The sequence below is a fragment of the Culex pipiens genome, chromosome 3, assembly GCF_016801865.2.
Source record: "Culex pipiens pallens isolate TS chromosome 3, TS_CPP_V2, whole genome shotgun sequence".
Taxonomy (NCBI): domain Eukaryota; kingdom Metazoa; phylum Arthropoda; class Insecta; order Diptera; family Culicidae; genus Culex; species Culex pipiens.
The window spans coordinates 8,637,311-8,657,057 of NC_068939.1; the positions used below are offsets into that span (position 1 = coordinate 8,637,311).

Consider the following 19,747-nt stretch of genomic DNA (forward strand, 5'->3'; position numbering starts at 1 on the left):
CATTTTATGTCTTCTAAAACATATCAAAAAATAAAAAAAATTAAAAATAGTGTTTTTTTGTAAATCAAGTTTTAGTGATAAAAAGTTAAATAAAAAAATCACCAAATTTTTTTTACCGTGTATTATTTTTTTCCAGTGTAGTCCGTATCCATACCTACAACTTTGCCGAAGACACCAAATCGATCAAAAAATTCCTTCAAAAGATACAGATTTTTGAATTTTCATACATCATTTTTGTATGGACAGCTGCCAAATTTGTATGGAAAATTATATGGACAAACTAATGATGCAAAATGGCTTCTTTGGGCATACCGAAGGCACCAAAAAAGTTTCAGTCGGATTAAAAAATACAAAAAAAATCGAATGACCGAAATCCTAGAGAACTGCTCTATTTCCTCAACTAACCATTCAATCACTTCCGTGACTCAGAATTCATCAACCACCCACCCAGCAAGTATAAAAATTCATTTACCAAACTATCAGCACACTTAATTCAGCAACACTAAAAAAACACCAACACCAAGTTAGCACCTTCCCCATTGCTCAAGTCTGCCAAAGCAGTCGTCACTGTAGGTGTTTGTGTGCGTGCACCAAACACTTCTTCGTGCTGCGTCCAAGTCCAACCAAGCAGCAGCAGCTGAAGGAAAAAGTAGTTTTTTTTTGTGTGTGCGCCGTTGCCTTCTTCGTCGTCGTCGTCGTTCGGGGTTCGGCGTCGTCGATCGTGCTGCTGTTGGGGGGTTCGGCAAGCTCCCGATCGCGGGCTCCACGCTAGTCTACTCGCGAAAGCTATCGAAGGCGCACACGGTTGCTCATTTGGTCTGCTCGTGTGGAGTTTGCTCCTTGGCGCTGCTCTCAGCTCTGTGCTCTCTGCTCTCTCTCGCGCACGATCTCGTGACGAGGATTCGTGATCGTGATCCGTTTTTTTTTTTTTTGGTTTGTTCGTGCAGAATTGTGAGCGGCCGTTTCACCGAAAATCCTTGAGGTGAGGGTGGCCATCTGACCGGCACCAACGTCACATGTGACAAAACAAAAAACGTTGCAGCAAAAGTTACAGCAAAAAAAGGGAGAAAGAGAGTGAAAACCGTGCACGAGCTCGCAAGCGTGTGTGTATGCCTGTATGTGAAAAGTTGTGTAACTCGGCTTAAGTCAGGCTTAACGCTTAACGAAAGCAAAAAAAAGTATAAGGAAAAATAAAAGCAAAAGTGTTGAATGTTTGTGCGAACGACCGTGTATGTGTGAGCGCTTTTTCGGTGGCTTTCTTCGACGACTACGACCAAGACGGCAAGTTGCAGCAATAACCTGGTGTTGCCTCATCATCTCCGGAGATCCGGACCTACAAACACGACTACCACGAATAACAGGTTGTGAGGAAGGGTAGCACACACGTGAAAAGTGGTGAAAAGTTGCACGAGGAATAGGAAAAGTAAAAACAAATCGCAGCGACGCAGCGCGGAAGCTGATAGCAAAAGAGGGAAAACAAGAAGGAAGAGAAGAAAAAAAAAAGTGAAAGAAAGTGTGTGCAAGTGTTTGCAGCGGCTCAAGCTGGGAGAAACAGAGATTAGAGAAAAATAAAGTGCTGCAAAAGCATCGCGAAAAGGAAAAATTGCTGGAAAAGTGAGAAGCAGAGAGGAGTCTAGACCACGTGAAAAAGGAAAACCCTGAACTGGTTAGTTTGTTGTTTATTTTTCTATTAACATTTATTTTATTTCACCCACCGCAACGTGTTGTTAAACAATTGAGGGGAAAAACCCCATTTATAAAACTGAAAATCAGTCATTCGAAGAACTAATGCAAAAAAAGTTTAAGAAAAAAACTGTTGATCGGTTGGCTGACTAGCTGTCTTGTGAAATGAACTAGAACCAAACAAGTGAAGGTGCACGCACAATTGGGGCAATGTTTTTATACAAATCAAGTGTTGCTAAAAAAATATTACAGCTTCATAGTTGAGCGTAACTGCAGAAAGCTTAAAGAAGCTAAGAACAAAAAAACGGACACAAGACTTATGTAAGGTATTGCGTGATGCTATTTAACTGGCCAAAACTAAATTATAAATATGACTTTAATTTTATGATATTTGACAAAGTGTTCTAGAATTAAACGGTTGGTAAAAAGCAGAACAGAAGTTTTGTGATAATTTTGGAATGAAATTTCACAAAGTATAAAAAAAAAATATTTTTTTATTTACTCATTCAATTTTATATAACCCTAAAATTATTAAAACATAAGAAAGTGCATTTGAGTTGTATTCATTAAGTTATTTTTTTATTTTTTTATTTCATTGAAAGTTTCTTGAAAAAAAACTGCACTCTAATTTTTAGAAGCAATATTGAATATTGTAAAATTCTCAAATTATAATTAGATCGTTTTTAATCTGTATTTTATTTTCAATTATCGTTTTTTTTTTTTAATAATATTAACTAAATATTGTTGCAACTATTTGAAGCAAGCCCATTTTCTTAAGCTAAAGCAGGTCGAAGGGGGGTTGAAAAATAAAATAATAAAAAATTAATAAACAAGCAATTTCAACATTTGAACTAAAAAGTGCTTATAGCAATTTACACAAGTTCAGATGTTTTGCAACCATCAGTTTTAAAAAAAATTATATTTTGAAAAAAACTGAAATTTCAGCGAAAACATGTTTTTTTTGTGCGATATTGTACATCGTTTTTATTTTTGAATACAAAAGATTTTTGAATAAACCCAAACTACCCCTGACCGCATAAATGTCCTAAATGCATTATCTTCGCTTTTGATGTAGGGGGTTGTGTTTTAAATAGATTCCAATTAGATTTTGAAGTTTCTTGAAAAAATATTTTTTCTGCCCCCTATTTTTTTGGCCCAACTCTTATGGGTGACATAAACTATTAAAAATATTTGTACCAGCCTAATCTGCTAAAATATTAATAACCCCTTCCCGCCAAGAGCAAAATCGAGATTTTTTACGGTTTTTCTTGCCATTTTCTACAGAATTGACCAAATTCGATGGAATTTGAATTGAAGGCAGTAAACATCTTAAATAACACTGTGAAGAAAGAATGAGATAATTTCATTAATTATTTTTTTTAAAATTTCAATTTGAAGGGAAAAATTAGTATTGCTCTGGTGAAACCATGGGCGCTAGGGGGTTAATTAAATTCATGAATGAAAAACGTTTAAATTGAAAACATACAATTTAAATTTTACAAAAATCGAATTTAGTAAAATTAAGTCCAAAAGACTTTTTGTTAGTTAAAGTACTTAAAAACTAAGCTTTAAAAATCTTTGTAGTACATGTATTCTTTCCATTTCCATTTTTATTCTGATTTTAAAACACTAAAAATTTGACTAAGCAAGGCAATTAAAAATATTGTTGTAAGAAGTTTTCTTTCGACTCTTTTGAAAGGAGAGAAGCTGAGTTGTCATAATTCTGCAGCTCAAAATTCTTGATAAATATTTTGAATAGAGCTTATGATGAAAGTATGCAAAATATCTTGAAAGTATTCTCTTAAATCGATCTTCGTCATTGTTTTAAATCTATAAAATAAATTCAAATATTTTTTTGTGCAAGATTTTTTGAAAAAAAAAAAAATGTTTATAGGGGGACCAAAATCTAAGACAACAATCATCAAATACTTTTTTATCAGATTTTATGCATTCTTCAAGTTAAAGAAAAAACAGACAATTAAATTTAAAAACAGTCTAGAGAGAAACTAATACGAGGTTCGAACAAAATGAAAAATAGACAAATTATTTGAAGAAAAAATCATGATATTTTTTAAATGTATTTATTTTGATTGAATCCAAACGTTAAAGAAGGCAATTTTTTAAATATTTGTTGGAACAAATTATCTTTAACTCACCACAAAATTGTTATTCAAAATCTTTGATTTAATTTAATATTTAAAAAATATGCAAAAATGACCTTAGGTTGAATATGATTCAACAAAAAATAACTGAAAACAAAGGACTTTAAACAACTAATGGTTATGAATGTTGCACAACTGTTTGATTTTTGAAACAATTTTAATACTTTGTCATTAATGTTTGGAATATTTCGGAAATAATATTTCAAAGCTAGCTTGAATTTGACGTTCTCGAATTATCTGACTTTCCGACATCACTTTAGTCTATAGTACAAAATATTTTATTTACAAAATTAAATAATTAAATATTATATTGATATTGATTATATTGATATTGATCTTTCAGTTGCCATAAAAACTAGATTTTTGCCAATTAAACTTATTTTGAAATAAATCATTCATAAATAAATATTCAAAAAAATATGAAAATCATTACCATTCAAAAGTATTGTCCTCATTTTTTTAAAATGATAAAATATGAATAAAATTACCTACTGTATGGTTTGAATGTAACTTGAAAGTTGTAACTTAAAAATCTGCATTTGGCTTTTTGTTTCACAGACTTTTCGTAACAATAATTCAGTAATCTACAAATCTTCAAATTTTACGCATGTTTTTCAAATTTAATGTCTACAATTGTTATAAAATCAAAAAGTATTAAAAAATGTTTCATACATTATTAGAGTTATGGTAGCACCGAAAATTAGTAAAATTTCATCAAATCCATTTTTTTCCTGTGGTTTTATTTTTTTTTCCGATTTGTGGTCTAAAATTCAAAATAAGCTAAAAATCCATAAGAGCTCGTATTTCATATCATTACAAAAATCAACTTTAATTTTCAGCAACAATTTTTTTGGCCTTATAAGCATAAAAAGTCTGATTTTATACATAAACCTTTTAAGTATTACAATGCAATTCACATAATGAGCATCTATAAAATCATGTTAACCAAAATATTTCAAACCTTAAATGATTTGTGGTATTGATAACTAAGTTTTGTAAACTTTAAAATTTTCATGTTGGTAGCAATGCTGATAGTTTTAACCTTTAAGAATAGAACAAATTTATCTACAGTTTTTGTACCTCAGCTCTAGGGGCTTGATATTCAAGACAAGTTTTAAAGTTTCAGGCAACTGCTTTGTACATTGTAATAGTTGTGCTACCGTAATAGATTTGCAAAATATAGATACATTTGTGGATTTTTTTTCCATTTTTTTTAATATAAAAACCTTAATTTTATTAAAACTATATAAATAAACGTTATGCAATGAATTCTAAATAGTTTACAATCGTTTTTTAAGCTTTCCAATCAATAATTTAATTTCTAGCAATAATTTTGTGTGGCCCTGATTTTTTCTAGATCCAAAAACTTGTAATAAAATTAAAATTGGCGTTGTAAAAAAAAATATTCAATAAAACCACATAATTTGATTTCACCCAATTCCAACCATTCAATGTCCCAACTTCCCTAGCACATTCTGTCAGCTCCAGTTAGCCTCTAGTTCGAGCAACCGCCGTGCTAATTCAACCAAACAGCAAATCAGCCAGTAGCTAATTAAGTGACCGTAAAACATCCACTTGAGTGCAAGAAAGAAGCAAACAAAAAAAACCTGCAACAAAACCATGCTCGTTGCCCTTAAATAATTCTCCAAGCTTGGAAAATGTGCGCGCAAACAAATTTTCGCAAGTCACACAGTTTTCCCTTCATCGTGGGCCTTATTATTTCAGATTTGTTGTGTGTTCACAGCACCAACTCTGTAGTTGCCCCACCAACGCGCCCGCTTAAGCGCGATTAGTTAGTCAGCCGTCGCCACCGCGACTAAGCTCAATCAGCATCGCACCGAACAAAAAATCGGAGCTTTTGATCTCGCGACCGTGCGCCACCGTGTAATTTTTCCATCCAAAAGTTTCATAATTTTTCACCCAATTTGGGCTCCGGCTTTTCGCGATCTCTGTTTTTGTCGAGGACTCGCTCGCACAGTTTTCACACTCTAAATTTTCAATTAAAAATTCAATCCGAGCTCATTTGGAAGAAGACTTTGAGACTGTCAGTTTTTGGGGTGTGATTGTCACGTAATCGCACGCAGACCCTCGGTTGGCGTTTTGGCGCGCTCGCGCTTTTCTTCTAAGCTTCTTCATCTCAGAGCGCGGGGCCATTTTCATAATTTTGTTTTTCCAGGCCGCCGCCGCAGCCGCCATCTAAACAGCCAATTAATTTCATAAACGAATATTTATCTGCGTTCTTCTTGGCGCAGCTCTTCTTTTTCATCCATTACATCACGGTGCTGAGCAGCTGAATTTCATTGAGATCGCGGGGTTTTTCTTATTTTTTTGGTGAGCATCTTGTTGTTTTCATTTCTGGCCTTTGCTGAATAAACTAATCGCGAGCGATGTTTTTCTAACGCGTTTTCGATTTTTCAATGATTTTTCGGACGGGGCTCCCATTGTTCAAGTATTCACATTGTGGCGCCTCAAGCAAATCGAGAGCAGGTGAGAGTTGGTTTTGGATGGATTTGAAGCTGAGTTGTGTAATTCAGCGCAACTTAAACTCTGTAGCACATTTTAGAAATTAAATGTTTATGATTTGAACAATGAATTGAATATTTTTTGTCTCACTGAATAAATGGTCCAAAATGGTCAAATATTTAAACCCTTTTCAAACATTGACTAAGTTATGTTTGTAGGCTTGTCACTTTACAAAAATGCTAAAAAAAATTTAAATATATAAAAATTTCAAACCTTTAAAAAACATTTTTATTAATTACCTCAGTGATAAGATAATTTTCGAATAAATCCATGTTTGTTGATTTAAAATATTATACACAAAAAAAAGTTTAATTTTGGAAGGTTGAAATTTCGGTTGGTTGAATATAACTTCTTTTGCCTTCCTCACTGAGGTAAGGCTATAATCCTGCTCTAAAAATGAACTTTTTATTAAAAGCTCGAAGACCCACCTTCATATATACATATCGACTCAGAATCGAAAACTGAACAAATGTCTGTGTGTGTGTGTGTATGTGTGTGTGTGTGTATGTGTGTGTGTGTGTATGTATGTATGTGTTCAAAAATCTTGCCAAGTTTTCTCAGCACTGGCTGAACCGATTTTGATCGAACCAGTTGCATTCGACTTGGTTTAGGGTCCCATACATCGCTATTGAATTGTTTGAAGTTTCGATAAGTAGTTCAAAAGTTATGTATAAAAATGTGTTTTCACATATATCCGGATCTCAATTATATGCATGTAAACGATGTCCGGATCCATCATCCGACCCATCGTTGGTTAGGTTATCGAGAGACCTTTCCAATGAGTCCACAACATCGAAGATCTGGCAACCCTGTCTCGAGTTATGACCACTTAAGTGATATTTATGTACTTTTTTGAAGCCGAATCTCACTTAAATGCATGTAAACGATGCCCAGATCCATCATCCGACCCATCATTGGTTAGGTAATCAATAGACCTTTCCAACGAATCCACATAATTGAAAATCTGGCAACCCTGTCACGAGTTATGACCACCTAAGTGTTATTAATGTACTTTTTTGAAGCCGGATCTCACTAAAATGCATGTGAACGATGTCCGGATCCATCATCCGACACATCATTGGTTTGGTAATCAAGAGACCTTTCCAACGAGTCCACATAATTGAAGATCTGGCAACCCTATCTCGAGTTATGACCACTTAAGTGATATTTATGTACTTTTTTGAAGCCGGATCTCACTAAAATGCATGTGAACGATGTCCGGATCCATCATCCGACACATCATTGGTTAGATAATCGAGAGACCTTTCCAACGAGTCCACATAATTGAAGATCTGGCAACTCTGTCTCGAGTTATGACCACTTAAGTGATATTTATGTGCTTTTTTGAAGCCGGATCTCACTTAAATGTATGTAAACGATGTCCGGAACCATCATCCGACCCATCGTTGGTTAGGTGATCAAGAGACCTTTCCAACAAGTCCACAACATCGAAGATCTGGCAACCCTGTCTCGAGTTATGACCACTTAAGTGATATTTATGTACTTTTTTGAAGCCGGATCTCACTAAAATGCATGTGAACGATGTCCGGATCCATCATCCGACACATCATTGGTTAGATAATCGAGAGACCTTTCCAACGAGTCCACATAATTGAAGATCTGGCAACCCTGTCTCGAGTTATGACCACTTAAGTGATATTTATGTACTTTTTTGAAGCCGGATCTTACTTAAATGTATGTAAACGATGTTCGGAACCAACATCCGACCCATCGTTGGTTAGGTAATCAAGAGATCTTTCCAACGAGTCCACATAATTGAAAATCTGGCAACCCTGTCTCGAGTTATGACAACTTAAGTTATATCTATGTACTTATTTTTCTGGATCTAATTGAAATATGTGTCCAAACCACTCATATTACCCATTGTTGGTAAAAAGTGAGGAAGGCATCAACCACATAGGTGGATTAAGTTAGTTTTTAGGATAAATTTTACTTAAAAAATGTGTAAAAATATGAACCTGATGAAAATTTATCAGAAACTGATGAATATTAACCAATTCCTGATGTAATATTACACATTTGACAAAAACTGTCACTATTTCCTGATGAATATTACCATATTTTTTTCTGTGTACACAGAAAAACAAAGTTGAATTTTGGAATGTTGGAAATTTGGTAAGTTGAGTATTATCTCTTTTTGCCTTCCTCACTGAGGTAAGGCTATAATCCTGCTCTAAAAATGAACTTTGTATAAAAACATCGTAGACCCACCTTCATGTATACATATCGACTCAGAATCGAAAACTGAACAAATGTCTGTGTGTATGTGTGTGTGTATGTATGTATGTGACCAACAAACTAGCTCATGTTTCTCGGCACTGGCTGAACCGATTTGACCCAAACTTGTTGCATTCGACTTGGTTTAGGGTCCCATAGATCGAGTTTTATACAGATTGAAGTTTCGATAAGTAGTTCAAAAGTTATGTATAAAAATGTGTTTTTACATATATCCGGATCTCACTTAAATGTATGTAAACTATGTCCGGGTCCATCATCCGTCCCATCGTTGGTTAGGTTATCAAAAGACCTTTCCAACGAGTCTAAAACATTGACGATCTGGCAACCCTGCCTCGAGATATGGCCACTTAAGTGATATTGATGTACTTTTTGGAAGCCGGATCTCACTTAAATGTATGTAAACTATGCCCGGATCCACCATCTGACCCATCGTTGGTTAGGTTATCAAAAGACCTTTCCAATGAGTCCAAAACATTGACGATCTGGCAACCCTGCCTCGAGATATGGCCACTTAAGTGATATTGGTGTACTTTTTGGAAGCCGGATCTCACTCAAATGTATGTAAACTATGTCTGGATCCTCCATCCGACCCATCGTTGGTTAGGTTATCAAAAGACCTTTTCAACGAGTCCAAAACATTGACGATCTGGCAACCCTGTCTCGAGATATGGCCACTTAAGTAATATTGATGTACTTTTTGGAAGCCGGATCTCACTTAAATGTATGTAAACTATGTCCGGATCCACCATCTGACTCATCGTTGGCTAGGTTATCAAAAGACCTTTCCAACGAGCCCAAAACATTGACGATCTGGCAACCCTGCCTCGAGATATGGCCACTTAAGTGATATTGATGTACTTTTTGGAAGCCGGATCTCACTTAAATGTATGTAAACTATGTCCGGATCCACCATCCAACCCATAGTTGATTAGGTTATCAAAAAACCTTTCAAACGAGTCCAAAACATTGACGATCTGGCAACCCTGCCTCGATATATGGTCACTTAAGTGATATTGATGTACTTTAAGGAAGCCGGATCTCACTTAAATGTATGTAAACTATGCCCGGATCCACCATCTGACCCATCGTTGGTTAGGTTATCAAAAGACCTTTCCAATGAGTCCAAAACATTGACGATCTGGCAACCCTGCCTCGATATATGGTCACTTAAGTGATATTGATGTACTTTTTGGAAGCCGGATCTCACTTAAATGTATGTAAACTATGCCCGGATCCACCATCTGACCCATCGTTGGTTAGGTTATCAAAAGACCTTTCCAATGAGTCCAAAACATTGACGATCTGGCAACCCTGCCTCGAGATATGGCCACTTAAGTGATATTGGTGTACTTTTTGGAAGCCGGATCTCACTCAAATGTATGTAAACTATGTCCGAATCCACCATCCGACCCATTGTTGGCTAGGTTATCAAAAGACCTTTCCAACGAGTCCAAAACATTGACGATCTGACAACCCTGCCATGAGATATGGCCACTTAGAAATATTCATGTACTTTTTAATTCCGGATCTAAAAAATAGATGAAATTTGTGTACAGCCATTGCTGGTAATGAGTGAGGAAGGCCTCAACCACATAGGTGGATTAAGTTAGTTTTTTTTAGTAATATTACATAAAAATGTGTAAAAATGTGAACCTGATGAATATTCATCAAAAACTGATGAAAATTCATAATTTTCTGGGGTAAAATTAATCATTTCCATTTCCTGATGAATATTACCATCATTTTTTTTCTGTGTAGCTGGAATTCTTCAGCTTATGTTGAAAATTAGTTGTTAATATACATAACTAATGAAAAACTCAATCAAAATTTACAATTTTCATTACCAAGCTATGAGACCCGAAACTGAACCGAATGGAACAATGTCGAGAAAATAAAGTTAATATTTCTGATCAACATCCATACCAACAAAGATTTTCGTGGAATTTGGTTGTAAATTGATACACATAAAAAATGTTTAATTTTGGAAGGTTGAAAATTTGGTAGGTTTATTATTACCTCTTTTTTAAATAAAATTACATTAAAAATGTGTAATAATGTGAACCTGATGCAAATTCACCAGTTCCTGATGCAATATTACAATTTTTTGACACAAAATCTGTCATCATTCTCTAATGAATATTACCATAATTTTTTTCTGTGCATGTACATCCAGAAAAAGTCTTGAAGTACTATTTTTTGAGTGACTGTATAGCCTTTTCGCAGTGAGAAAGGCAAAAATGGCAACTTTTTTTTAAGTTTCACTGAGTAAACTTTTTTCGTTTTTTTACTGCATAAAAAAAAATATGGTAATATTACATCTGGGAAGGGGTACATCTTTCATGTCAGAAAAAATGTGTAATTTTACCTCCGAAAATATGTAATTTTACCTCTGAAAATGTGTAATTTTACCACCATTTTGATGTAATGTAGCTTTTTCAATCTTAATAGAGGTAAAATTACATCATAAAAGAGGTAACATTCAGCCTTCTAAAATTACACTTTCCAAAATTACAAATTTGTTTGCTGTGTGGTGAATTTTCATCAAGTTGACATTATTACACATTTTTAATGTAATATGACTCAAAAGAGAGGTAATATTAAACTCACCAAACTTTCAACCTTCCAAAATTCAACTTTTTATTCTGTGTATCAATTTACAATCGAATTTCAGGCAAATTCTTGTTGGTGTGGATGTTGATCAAAAATATTAACTTGATTTTCTCGACATTGTTCCATTCGGTCCAGTTTCGGGTCTCATAGCTTGGTATTGAAAATTGTAAAGTTTGATTGAGTTTTTCAATAGTTATGCAAACAATTCATTTTCAACATAACCTCAAGAATTCCAGCTAAACAGTTAAGTCCCTGGTAATTTTTTTTCCGCTTTTGGAAAATTTTCATCAGGTTCACATTTTAACACATTTTTTCGTAAAATTACTCCAAAAGAAGTATTATTCAACCAACCAAATTTTCAACCTTCCAAAAATTCAACTTTTATTTTTGTGTAAATCATTACTTTCAAACATGAAAAAATCAAGGATATTTAAATTTACTTTCGAAAATTACTCATCAATTTTATTCAGATCAAATCATTATTCAAGTTATTATTATTATTATTTTGAGATTCCAAAATACATAAATTATGATTAAGCAACTGCGTTGACTCACAATCCCCCTTAAGGTCACGCCACCATGTTGAAACAAGCTGATGTACAAGCAACTACTACACCGCGGTAATGATCATCACCAATCACCACGCTCTCCGAAAGGTTCGTCACACCCCTCGGTCAAGTCACCGTCAGCCAACTACTCGAAAACAAAAGGAGTACCATTTCACAGCTCATTTACCATATTTGTACCAACTGTAGAGGCAAAGATTAATCGATCCTACGCGGGCAATAAACTTGATCACTCAATTGCCGTTAAGCAGCCGAAGATCCCGCGCGAAAAAAAAGGCTAAATTTCACAACCAACATTTGACATTCAACCCTTATTTGGGAGGGGGATTTCCTCCAAAATGGTCAATTTGTCTTCTTCGTGCTGCACCCCGCTGCAGGGTGAACACAACTCGGTGACAAAACCTCTCGATGATCAGCCTGAACTTCGGCACCAAATTTGAACCCCCCTTCAAGGCAGCCCGGGTCATCGTCAACTTGGAAATTTCATCATCACCGAACCCCGTCTTCGACTTGCTGTGTGCAGCAAAACTCATTGGTGCGTGTGAAAGATCCGAAAAAATACATCGAATTTGAGCTTTTTTTAGAGCAACCACCTGCGAACAACTGGTCGACCTTGGACGGTGGTTTCTGTTGGCATTTCTAGATCTTCGCCGGTAGTGAGTTTAGGGGGACGCTCAAATTAATAAAGCAGACCATGGGAAGTTCTACAGCTTCTTTGAGCAACTTGCTGGGTTATTGAAGTCTTCAGAAGGTGGAAGTTGTTCTGATCCCCCTCAAAAATTCTACCTGAAGGCATTCTTACTAACATGACTTGTGGTGTCCGGTTTTCGTCCACGCAGATTATTTTTGGCAACCCCCGCCCAAAAAAAACTGGAAAGAGATCAACTTGGGACCTCGCCTCAAACTCAAATAACCACTTTAGAAGAAAACAAAGCCAGGCGACATTCGATACCCCGGACTGGTTTGAGATTAGACCGATTCTGGTTTTTGCCGCGCACGAACTGAATAAATTTTGCCTCAGAAGTGTGATTTGGGGTGGTGTCCAAATCGAACTTTATAGCTTAAAGACGCCCTTTGTGAAGGTAGATTTTTCGTTTCGAGCATGAAATCTATAATTTACATCTGCCCGAAAAGGCAGAAGCGCCCTGGTTGACCTTCAGAAAAAGTTGTTTTGTTGTGGGAAACTGGTCTGAGCCGGATATGGACGAGAATTTTGGGGGACAGATTGCTTATGATGGATTAGGAGGTAGAAATTGACGAACTTGATCGAGAGAGAAGATGACACCTGTTTCGAAAAAGTCGCATCAACCAGTTGATTTGGTCTGACTAAAGAGTTTGACCTTTTTTTTGACTACAAGTTTGATCTTTGGGGACATTTTTGAAACTTTCGAAGGTCCTTCATAGTTAGTTGTTTTAATACAACTCTAATTTCATAGATATTAATCGAGCTTCTTTGATTTGGATGTAAATTTTGCCAGTTTACTCTCATTACATAGTCATCTTTGACATTGATCGTGAACAAAGGAAATACTTTGAGTCCTCTGGAGACAATTCATATCTCTCTGAACAATGTTTTCAAACGTCTCCAACTGTCAACCGTCTGTTCGTTGCACCCAAATAATCAACCACGGGCTTCGAAAGTGAACAAACAAACTCGAAACCACAAATACACCCCAAGACCTTCAACGAACCATGAACACAATACCCACAATAATGCACACAAACCCGGCGCCGGTTGGAGAAAATCATGTTGACAACATAGATTAGGACGTTCGCCGGGCCAAAACCACCAACTCCACGCCCTGCTCCTTCGCGCGAGTTGTGGAGATCACTTTCGCTCGCGTTTTGTTTGTTTGCCGTTCAGCTCGTTGGCTTGGAACGTTCGGGGTTCGAAATCGAAAGTACCCCCTGCTCTGTGAATACGACGAACATAAAAGTTGCAATAATCGTGAGGTTCCGGAACTTGACGCAAGATCCGCGTGGTAAACCGCGAAATTAATATCCCGTCGGAGGTTGATTTTTTTTGGGAGGGATTTTGTCAAGGTCTTCCATTTGATTTATTCCCATTGTCGGGGTTGATTCATGGCCTTGGTTGCGCTCCAGAAAGATGGTATCAAAGCAGGGCAGAACGTCAATTAGGCATGAAAAATGAACACGATTTCGGGACATCTCAGGAGGACATCCAGGATCTTCGTTCGTTCAAAAAGGTAGCCATTAGAATCAATTTGATGTTCGCCTTCGAGAAACGATACTTGCAGCAGTTTTATCTCTTTCAACGCATCTTACCAGGCTCATTTTTCTCTTTATTAAGTGAAGATGCACCAACAGGTCTTTCTCCCCTCTAATTAGGGGCGAGCCAGCCCTCCAACGAAGTTCTGCGTGAAAGCCGGTTAACGAGAAACCAGTGATTTAACACCTGACTATCCGCACGGCCGTGCGATTGTTTCGAAAGTTGGGGGGTATAATTTGAGCGCACGCAAGTTTCCAAACTCTGAGAAATCAATCGCCGTTTTTGCGGGTTTTGCCGTGGAATGCGTCATCAATCATCACGCAAAGTGCACTGCTGCCAGTGTTGAAAGGCAAGGTGGCAGAAAGGTTCGTCGCCTGCGGGAATCGAAGTCGGTTTTGGAAATTGATTTTTTCCCTGTGATTATTGAGGTTTTTATTGCGGGCTTTGAAGAATGGTGGAGTTGCGAATCATTGGAGGTATTTCATTCCTTTATTAGATTGCATGCTTGGCAGATTTTAGATTCCGTTTTTATACCTTTTGGATAATGTTGGCATTGGATGTTGACCTTTTTGAATTAATGGAAAGAATATTTTTAGACCCTTGCCAGTTACTGTTTGAGTTTTTATTCAAAACCTTGACTCACTTTCAACAAGTAAATCGATACTGATTCTCTTACACTCCAGACAACGATTTTTTTGGTATCTTTTATTGGATGAAACTATGAACTAAATGAACAAAAAGACATTTTACATCATTAGTTCATCCATTAAAGTCTTCATACTAAAAGCAGCTGTCCATACAAAAAAGCTTTTGAAAATATCCCAAATTCTATATCTTGAAACGAATTTGCTGATCAATTTGGCATTTTTGGCAAAGTTATAACGTCATGATTCGAAATCCGGACACTTAGTCGCATATCATTTTTGTTATAGCTGGCAAAAAATCATGTAATAAGTTCGAAATGTAGAAATATCATCAGGATGTAGTATAAACAGTCAGTTTCAAGAAAATGCATGCAAAATATGTCTTTTCTAACAATTTTTCATCACAATTTGAAAATTAAAATGACTTGTTGTGCTTTGAATCCCGGACACTGATAAAAGCTGATTCGAAATCCGGACACTTTTGCTTCGAATTCCGGACACTCGATTTTACTTATGAATCGCACAAATTTGGACTGAAATGTTAGTGAAAGGCATTCTCTAGCTCTCAAATAAGCTGTTAAAATCAAAACAATCGATAGTTTATATAAAAATTTGCTAGAATTTAAGAAAATCGAAACCATAAATTTCTGCTGTGCCTTCTCGGTGCTTCGAACGCCTATGAAATATTTCAAGTGAAATGTTTCACATTTTTGGTAAATTTATAATTTTATTGTTTTTAATTGTTATGACATTAACTATAGCGTTCAAACAAACTTTAAATAAAAGTTGATATTGGAATTCATCATATCACACAGTTTTGACATTCATAATGCGAACTTATACCCAAATAATTGATAAAACAAGATGAAGTGTACGGGAATTCGAATCATGACGTTAGATATTGCTTAAAACTTTGCAGGAAAAAACCCATATTTTATTACGCAAAATATCCCATTTTTGAAAATCTCATTTTTGAATATAGGGTAGAGGACCCAGTTTTCGCCCTGCTCCAGTTTTCGCCCACCTACTGGATTTAATCAGTATTTAGCAAACTTATATCATTTTTTGGTTGAATTACTTATGCAGGTTTCAATATTCATTCATTTCTAGTACTAATTGAAACTTTCCTTATGAATTGCTATTGTTTATCACGTTTTTATAAACACGTCAAAAAAAGCCTTCTTACAGCCGCCATATTTTTATCAATTTCGACTACAGCGGGTAATAATGTTTATGAGCGAAAACAACTCATTTTGTCCGAAAATAATGTAAATGAGTAATTCACTGCTTCACTGTATGTCTGAACTTCATGAAAGTCTATCGATTAACCTGTTTTAACCGTTTACCAAAGGTTATTTTAATAAAATATAGTGGGCGATTTCTGGGGTCATGAAAAAACATGCGATCCAATTTTCGCCCAGGGCGAAATCTAGTACTGTGTTTTCAGATTTTATCTAGAACCAGTTTTCGTTTACCATAAATCACAGCGAAATGTGCTTGAAAATATATTTTCAACATTCTAGATTATTTTTAAAAGTTAATTAATCAATTTATTTTATTTCTTTCATTAGGGACCATCCATAAACAACGTGGACACTTCAGGGAGGGGGGAGGGGATGTATGGCGATTGTCCACAATCGATACAAAAAAGTTTTTTTTTGTATGGACAATTGTCCACGAGGGGAGGGGGGGGGGAGGAAACAGATTCCCAAAAAAGTGTCCACGTGGTTTATGGCTGGTCCCTTAGGGTGTTTTGGTATAAACATATGTTCAAAATTTAACCTAAGCTGAGATATGGGACACCTATTTCAAATGTGGTAAGAGTGTACTGGTACATAGGAGAACAAATCAAGCAGAGGATGGAAAAGCAGTTACACAATATCCTTCAAAATAGCACATGTGCTTTAATATTTTTATTAACCCTTAGAGTACCACGTGGAAATTTAATATTCAAAAAATCATATCTCGGCCCCAATTCAACCAATTTCATTCGTTTTTGAATCATTGGATCGGCCAACTTCTAGGGAACACGGTGCTCTTTGAAAAAATCCGATCCGAGCCCTTTGGCCGGAGATATTCCGGAATTCCGTGGACCAGATCGGGGCCAGGGTAGCCAGGTTATTTTTCTTTCCGCAATAATTATCCAAAAAGTTGTAAATAAGTAAACTTTTGTAGTTTTTTATTCACCATAAGTCACAGGAAGGTCATTTCAAAGCCTTGAAGCAATTCTGGATAGGATGGACACTTGGCCAACTACCCGGAACCGGTTCCGGATTCCCAATTCAAATCCGTAGGTATGGCCAACATACTACTTTTGGCGAAATGGGGCATTCGACATGTCAAAGTTCATGAAATTGTGCCACGAGTCCATATTAGCCCATACAAAGTCAATCTGACCCTATGTGGCCACCCGGAAACGGTTCCGGGTTCCCAAACTCAATCCGTAGATATGGCCGACATACTACTTATGGCGAAATGGGGCATGCGACATGTCAAAGTTCATGAAATTGTGCCACGAGTCCATATTAGCCCATACAAAGTCAATCTGACCCTATGTGGCCACCCGGAAACGGTTCCGGGTTCCCAAACTCAATCCGTAGATATGGCCGACATACTACTTATGGCGAAATGGGGCATGCGACATGTCAAAGTTCATGAAATTGTGCCACGAGTCCATATTAGCCCATACAAAGTCAATCTGACCCTATGTGGCCACCCGGAAACGGTTCCGGGTTCCCAAACTCAATCCGTAGATATGGCCGACATACTACTTATGGCGAAATGGGGCATGCGACATGTCAAAGTTCATGAAATTGTGCCACGAGTCCATATTAGCCCATACAAAGTCAATCTGACCCTATGTGGCCACCCGGAAACGGTTCCGGGTTCCCAAACTCAATCCGTAGGTATGGCCAACATACTACTTTTGGCGAAATGGGGCATGCGACATGTCAAAGTTCATGAAATTGTGCCACGAGTCCATATTAGCCCATACAAAGTCAATCTGACTCCATCTGGCCACCGGAACCAGTTCCGGATTCCCGGTTCCAATCCGTAGGTATGGCCAGCATAATACTTTTGGCGAAATGGGGCATGCGACATGTCAAAGTTCATGAAATTGTGCCACGAGTCCATATTAGCCCATACAAAGTCAATCTGACTCCATCTGGCCACCGGAACCAGTTCCGGATTCCCGGTTCCAATCCGTAGGTATGGCCAGCATAATACTTTTGGCGAAATGGGGCATGCGACATGTCAAAGTTCATGAAATTGTGCCACAAGTCCATATTAGCCCATACAAAGTTGATCTGACCCCATGTGGCCACCGGAACCGGTTCCGGGTTCCCGGTTCCAATCCGTAGGTATGGCCAGCATAATACTTTTTGCGAAATGGGGCATGCGACATGTCAAAGTTGAAATTGTGCCACAAGTCCATATTAGATTGAAAAAAAGTCAATCTGACTCCATGTGGCCACCCGGAACCGGTTCCGGGTTCCCAAACTCAATCCGTAGGTATGGCCAACATACTACTTTTGGCGAAATGGGGCATGCGACATGTCAAAGTTCATGAAATTGTGCCACGAGTCCATATTAGCCCATACAAAGTCAATCTGACTCCATCTGGCCACCGGAACCAGTTCCGGATTCTCGGTTCCAATCCGTAGGTATGGCCAGCATAATACTTTTGGCGAAATGGGGCATGCGACATGTCAAAGTTGAAATTGTGCCACAAGTCCATATTAGATTGAAAAAAAGTCAATCTGACTCCATGTGGCCACCCGGAACCGGTTCCGGGTTCCCAAACTCAATCCGTAGGTATGGCCAACATACTACTTTTGGCGAAATGGGGCATGCGACATGTCAAAGTTCATGAAATTGTGCCACGAGTCCATATTAGCCCATACAAAGTCGATCTGACCCCATCTGGCCACCGGAACCAGTTCCGGATTCCCGGTTCCAATCCGTAGGTATGGCCAGCATAATACTTTTGGCGAAATGGGGCATGCGACATGTCAAAGTTCATGAAATTGTGCCACGAGTCCATATTAGCCCATACAAAGTCAATCTGACTCCATCTGGCCACCGGAACCAGTTCCGGATTCCCGGTTCCAATCCGTAGGTATGGCCAGCATAATACTTTTGGCGAAATGGGGCATGCGACATGTCAAAGTTCATGAAATTGTGCCACAAGTCCATATTAGCCCATACAAAGTTGATCTGACCCCATGTGGCCACCGGAACCGGTTCCGGGTTCCCGGTTCCAATCCGTAGGTATGGCCAGCATAATACTTTTTGCGAAATGGGGCATGCGACATGTCAAAGTTGAAATTGTGCCACAAGTCCATATTAGATTGAAAAAAAGTCAATCTGACTCCATGTGGCCACCCGGAACCGGTTCCGGGTTCCCAAACTCAATCCGTAGGTATGGCCAACATACTACTTTTGGCGAAATGGGGCATGCGACATGTCAAAGTTCATGAAATTGTGCCACGAGTCCATATTAGCCCATACAAAGTCAATCTGACTCCATCTGGCCACCGGAACCAGTTCCGGATTCTCGGTTCCAATCCGTAGGTATGGCCAGCATAATACTTTTGGCGAAATGGGGCATGCGACATGTCAAAGTTGAAATTGTGCCACAAGTCCATATTAGATTGAAAAAAAGTCAATCTGACTCCATGTGGCCACCCGGAACCGGTTCCGGGTTCCCAAACTCAATCCGTAGGTATGGCCAACATACTACTTTTGGCGAAATGGGGCATGCGACATGTCAAAGTTCATGAAATTGTGCCACGAGTCCATATTAGCCCATACAAAGTCGATCTGACCCCATGTGGCCACCGGAACCGGTTCCGAGTTCCCGGTTCCAATCCGTAGGTATGTCCAACATACTACTTTTGGCGAAATGGGGCATTCGACATGTCAAATATCCATGAAATTGTGCCACTAGTCCATATTAGCCCATACAAAGTTGATCTGACCCCATGTGGCCACCGGAACCGGTTCCGGGTTCCCGGTTCCAATCCGTAGGTATGGCCAGCATAATACTTTTTGCGAAATGGGGCATGC

General features: G+C 37.7%; 1 protein-coding gene across 3 annotated transcripts in view; it reads left to right on the forward strand.

The window, feature by feature from the left end:
• The window catches only part of LOC120427089 (uncharacterized), a 292,743-nt gene that overhangs the window by 93,590 nt on the left and 179,406 nt on the right, over window positions 1-19,747 (forward strand). For 2 of the 3 annotated variants that reach the window (XM_039591950.2, XM_052709634.1), the window contains exon 1: window positions 766-1,666. The exons of the other annotated variant lie outside the window; for it this stretch is intronic. The gene's annotated coding sequence lies outside the window, so the exon portion shown is untranslated. Of the gene's footprint in view, window positions 1-765; window positions 1,667-19,747 lie in introns of those variants that run through there. 3 annotated transcript variants of the gene reach the window in all.